Below are 6,290 nucleotides of genomic sequence, written 5' to 3' on the forward strand. Positions count from 1 at the left end.
ATTCTTAACAAGTTTAGATTCCATTGTGGTTAAAGTCTTTGATTATGGTGTATATCATTAGTTATTCCAAACTAAAATACAAACCATTTAACATTTACTTATTATTTATGTAATATTAATGTAATATATTGTTCCTTTATAGTTGTGGCATCTAAGAGATGCTTTTATTATACTTGAGACTAAATGTTACCTGAAATTAGATATTATCAAATAGTGAAGAACAACAAAGTTATTGAAAAATGAAAATTTGTAGACATTTAAAATAAAAGGTAGAGTGATTGTGCCTGCTTAAATTAAAATACTCTCCTTTACAGGAGCTATTGTCTGTGTCCAATTTACTTGTAGATGTCAGGATTTCTTCATTTCTGTGTTCATGCTTTGAAATCTATATTTTTCTGCAGGACATAGATGCAAAATCTTTTTCAGACTAATATTTTTTACCGTTTAATACATTATTCAGTTCAGTAAACAGGAGCCCACTATTGCTAGTAACTCCCTATAAAGATTTGTTAGATGATGTCTTTTTTTTTTCTTTTTCCCTTTATGCTATGAAAAACAAGAGCTGCATTTAAAATACCTTTCAGAGAACTACAGAGGCAGTAACGAGGATATGCAGAGAGGCAAGTTTATGAGACACCAGCAAACTGGATAGCTGCGATTTGTAACTGGAACTGTTACAGCTCTTGATCATTAAGAGCCTTTAGAGTAGGGAATCTTTGTGTGGGTGTGCTTTTCAATGGACAGGAGAGTGAGGGTCACCTGGGAAAGACAGATTACTGGATTATCTGTGTTTTCTGAAAGCAGGACTATAACCTTTTGTTGGTGAATGTTTTTCGTTCTGTCTCACCGGGATGGGAGGGGAGTTGGATGTTTTCAGATTAGCTTCTGCTTTGGTTATGTCCTCTGAATTTCTTCACCCACAGCTCTTTCCCATCCTGCTTCAAGTGAATATTTGAATAAGGTTTAGTTTTCTCAGAGTAGAGCATTTTCTGTGACTATAAGTATCAGGAAGACTCGCTGAAGAGAGAAGATTGATGGGCTCTTTCTCAATACTCCTGTCGTAGCATGTGATAACCCTGAGGCAGAGCTCTTCCCCTGTGCAAAGTCTGTTTCCCATCCCACTAGGGGAGGGCCAGTGAGCTACTAAGGGAATTATATTTTTCTCATTTTGGAAGATATATGTTCTTAAGAGTTGCATGTGAATCAGTTATTAACAATCAGTTCTATGGGATTTTGGAGTGTTGTTTTTTCCTAATTAATATTAAATTGATTGAGAGCATTAATATTGTATTTTGCTTTGGGAAAGAGATACTTCCAGCATGGTTGGCAGACAAGCCCATAATATACAAATCAAGGATGCTTGACAAGAAATATTTTGTATCTTTTCCATGAAACTCTTTCTAGTGTCTGCTTTGTTGAGTGTGAATTTATGACTTCTGTGGGATGCACAGATATGGGGTGTTTGAACTGAATGCTTGGGCAGGTGTGATAGATGGGCTTGAGAATATAGCATAAGCAGAATGTGGCATTTGATGCTCCACACAGTGCTGACAGGCTGCCACTGGCCCAGCTTTTTGGACTGGTGGTGATGGATTGTAAAGTAGAAGTTAAGAAAAATAGGAGGCAAAAATGTTCAAGGTGGCCATAAAGGCATTTTAACCTAAATTATCTAGACATTCTGCCTAAGACTCAGGCCTATCCAGTGGTATGGCAGTAGATTGACTTCATCCTCTTGGATATGTAACGATACCTTATACCTTATGGAATGCATTCACATCCATCACTTCATTTCCTCTGCAAGCACTGTGGCAAGGTGCAGCCCCGAGTTGGTCCCGTTGCTGCTGAGGAAGACAAGGGAATGGAAGTTCAGGAGTTTCCATGATTCGTCTGAGATCACCTGGCTTTCAGGCAGAGCTGGGACCCCACATATTGCTCTGTCCATTGAGCCAAAAAACAGGCCTGGTGGTGATTGCCTCTTTAGTCTTTAACTAGATTTGATAGGTACTTTGACAAAACCACTCTAGTCTTTCTGACTAAAGGCCTGAGTTTTTCTTCAAGGAATCACTGTCAGTAGTTGGAATTTTAAAAGATTTCATTTAAAGAGCTATAATGTGTTTCCCAGTCAGTATATTAATAGAACACTATATATATAATCCCATGTATACAAAAAAATTTGCCACTGAATGCAGCTATGACCCAAGGGGGTTCAACACAGGTGTGTGTGCTGGGCCAGTGGAGAGGGAATTCTGGACAGAAGACAGGTCACAAAGGATATGGGCCAACTATTTTAGGCTATGATGACTAATTTAAGAAAACTGATATGCAAAGAAATGGCTAATTCATAGAATTGGGATGTTCTGGTTCTTGTTCCTTTGTTGCCCAGGAGAAATTCCATGCCTGCCAGGCCCAACAGTGAAACTGTTTCGAGACTATTTCCCCTGTTGTACCAGGTATTGTAGTCCCCGAGGCAATGCTTGGATGTTCAAACAAGTGGGAGGGGGGGAAATCCTGTCCTATAATGTTGAAGAAATTTGATTTTTTGGCAGTTTTTTTCTTCAGGCAGTCTATATCTCTGTTTTAGATTAGGACTACTTACTCATAAATGACTACACAGGTTTTAAAAAAATTCACTTTCACTTGTATAGACCTTCAGTGGGGAAGATTTCTCTTTTGCTATCCTCCTGTCTCCCAAGTCTACTGCACTGATTTCAGTTCATCACCCCTTACTGAGTCTTTGTTTAAGAAGAAAATCTTTTTTTCACTGGCTACCAAGTTACTAATTACCCAAGATTCCACTGAATTGTCACATAAATCTGGGTACATCTAAAATATGTCCAACTAAAAAACAGCATACAGTTTTTTAATTACTGTCCAGCAAACAGTTCTCTCAGATTAATTATCATGGAACAGGGCTGTGTGGAAATTCTAGAGAGGTTGATTGGAGTACTTATATAAAATCCAAATTTTCTAAGCAATGTCACTGTGGCACGTAATTGATTGCGTGGATGAATCTTGGCATTTACCATTTGGTGGTGTGTGTCTCACAGGTCATTTCAGCATTTCTGGGCCGAGAATGAAAATTTCACTAATAGGTGAAAATGAGTGATGAGATTGATTCTCTGCTTCTGAGAGAGATGTCATATTCATTTTAAATTGTGTGATCATTTTCCAGCTAGGTAAAGGGAGGTGTTATTTCAAGTTCGTGAATTTCCATGCTACTATTTATCACTTTGTGTCAGTAGAAGCTTAATGTTTTAAGTGGCCTCATGAAAGGAAAATATAGAAGTTGTTTGTAGTCTTTGTCTTTGCTGAAATACTTATGCTAAAATGATCCATATGTTTCTTTGGGCAATGTAAAGTTGAGACAACATCAAATTCAGTAATACCATCATTGACCAAATTCTGTTTTGTTTAATCTGTTTAATTTATTTTTCATTAATTATTAATTTCTTTAATTCTCACCTGAGGATATGTTAATTGATTTGAGAGAGTGAGAAATAGAGAGAGAGAGAGATTGATTGATTGATTAGTTGCCTCTTATATGCCCTGACTGGGGATTGAACCTGCAACCTAGATATGTGCTATTAGGGGCTCTGACTGGGAATTGAAACCCCAACTTTTTGGTGAATAGGACAATGCTCCAACCAACTGAGCCACAGTCCAGGGCTAATTGAGTATTAATTTGAAGTCTCCTGTTGAAATTGTTATTCTAAAATTCACTGCTTTCCTGCTTCATAATTTCCTGAATATAATTTAGTCTTAAAAAAAAATCTCTCTCTATATATATCTATATCTATATCTATATCTATATCTATCTATCTATATATTTTTTTTACAGAGAGGAAGGGAGAGGGATAGAGAGCTAGAAACATCAATGAGAGAGAAACATTGATCAGCTGCCTCTTACACACCTCCTACTGGGGATGGGCCCAAAACCAAGGTACATGCCCTTGACCGGAATCAAACCTGGGATCTTTTAGTCCATAGGCCGTTGCTCTATCCACTGAGCCAAATCAATTAGGGCTATAATTTAGTCTTCATTTGATTATTGAGAGTGTTGACTTTATTCATATATAAGTTTACCCTGAGTAGTAGTTTGTATAAGAAAGTTAGTATACTCAAAATTATGATCACACTAACTTTTGGATATACTTTTTATTTATGTAATTGGGTATGCCAGTCTGTTTAATATACCTTTTAAAAAATAGTTTAAGAAATACAAATTTTAAATATTACCTTCATTTTATTATCCATAGATAAAATTTGCTACACCTGTTACTTTAAATATATTGCTTTCAACTGTTAAAATTGTATATGGTTTAAATTGTGCTGTTAATGTGCTTTAAATGCTTTTTGGTGAAATATTTGCTTATATAAGATATGCTGAGATCATGTAGCAAAAACAATGCACTAAAATGAAGTTGTCAAGATACAATATTGAAAACATAAGTACAGTGAGCAGATGTATGTGTAGGTGGATTGAAATAAGAGAAGTTTTTGTAGTGCTGTCAGTCCTGGATCTGCCATCTATAAGGTTACCAATGACCTTGGTTTTTCCTGTGTCAACCCATAGAAAAGGTCACTATAACCTAGGTCATTTCTATGCATCTATTAAAAACCTTTCATTGATAAACAAAATGTAGTGCATAAATACAAAGGAATTTAGCCATAAAAAGGAAGGAAATTCTGACACATGCAACAGCATGGGTGAACCTTGCGGACATTATGCTAAGTGAAGGAAGTCAGTCACAAAAGAGCAAATACTGTATTATCTCATTTATATGTCAAATCCAGAGAGACAGAAAGTAAGGGGGTTGCTGGGCTGGGGGAGGGAGGAATGGGGAAGCTGTTGTTAACAGGTGTAGAGTTTTAATTTTACAAGATGAAAAGAGTTCTAGAGATTAGTTGCATAACAGTATGAGTGTACTTAACACTACTGAATTGAACACTTAGAAATGGTTAAGATGGTAAATTTTATGTTATATGTTTTTACCACAATTAAAAAAAAAAGGTTTGTAAACTTTTGGCAGTAGTTTTATCCTGCATATTTTCTATTAGGAATCAGGGATTGTATATTTTGATTGGGAATCTAAGTAATTGAAACATGAAATTACTCCTGATTAATAAAATGCACATAGATTTAAAAAACAAAATAGACTTCCTCCATCCTACATTCTCCAGCTATCATTCTCTTTCCTGTCCCTTGTGGTCAATCAATGTTAATTAGAAATGGTAACACCTTTTGTATTAATTCATTATCACTTACCTGGTCCATCCTGCCTCCTTTACCTGGTACAGGGTTCCCTGAAGGCAGGGTGCTTGTTTTGGGACTCCTTCAAATCCCCTCTCTCAGCACAGTACCAAACTTGCCCATCTTCAATTAATACCCTTTCTTGGTGAAATCTTATATTTTTAACACATTTCCTCATTCTTTCCTTATCTATACTAATAAAAGGGTAATATGCTAATTAGACTGGTTCAACTGGCCATTTTTCAGATATCCTACTTTTTTCCAGACAAAGCCATGGTGGTGGGGTCTGAGGCAGAGCCAATTAGGGTCGATCAGGCTGGCAGGGGAGAGCAGTTAGAGGCAAGGTCAGCCTGGCAGAGGGTTAGGGGCAAGATCAGGCTGGTAGGGGGGTTTAGGGGCGATCAGGCTGGCAGGGGAGAGCATTTTGGGACAACCATGCCTGCAGGGGAGGGCAGTTGGGGGCACAACCAGGCCAGCAGTGGAGGGCAGTTGGGGGCATTAGGAAGGCAGGCAGGTGAGTGGTTAGGAGCCAGTGGTCCTAGATTGCAAGAGGGATGTCAGACTGCCAGTTTAGGACTGATCCCACATCTCCCGAGGGGGTTCCTAGATTGGAGAGGGTGCAGGCTAGGCTGAAGGACCCTCCTGCCCCTGTGCATGAATTTCATGCACTGGGCCTCTAGCAACACATAATTATTGAGTTGTGGTGGAAGATGAATAAAATATAGTGAGTGCCTTCAAGGAGTTTAAAAATCTGATTGTAATTCCACCCCACCTCTACCACTTTCAAGAAGGATTCTATATAGTTGTAATCTGATAAAAAGGGTTAAATTTGTATATTAACTATAGGAGTGTCAAGAATGAAAAAAACTGTTAAGGCACACAATGCCAACCACTTCACAATGGACTTTGCATATTTCTTATGGACATGGCAGGTTTCCTGTATGAAAATAGCAGATCAGAGAGGAATAATAGGATGGAACAATAGTGGAAGGCTTTGAATGTTAGAAGACTGTGACTTACTACAGGGGCTGGTGGGAAG

Source organism: Pipistrellus kuhlii, unplaced genomic scaffold (assembly GCF_014108245.1).
Source record: "Pipistrellus kuhlii isolate mPipKuh1 unplaced genomic scaffold, mPipKuh1.p scaffold_m20_p_1, whole genome shotgun sequence".
NCBI classification, from domain to species: domain Eukaryota; kingdom Metazoa; phylum Chordata; class Mammalia; order Chiroptera; family Vespertilionidae; genus Pipistrellus; species Pipistrellus kuhlii.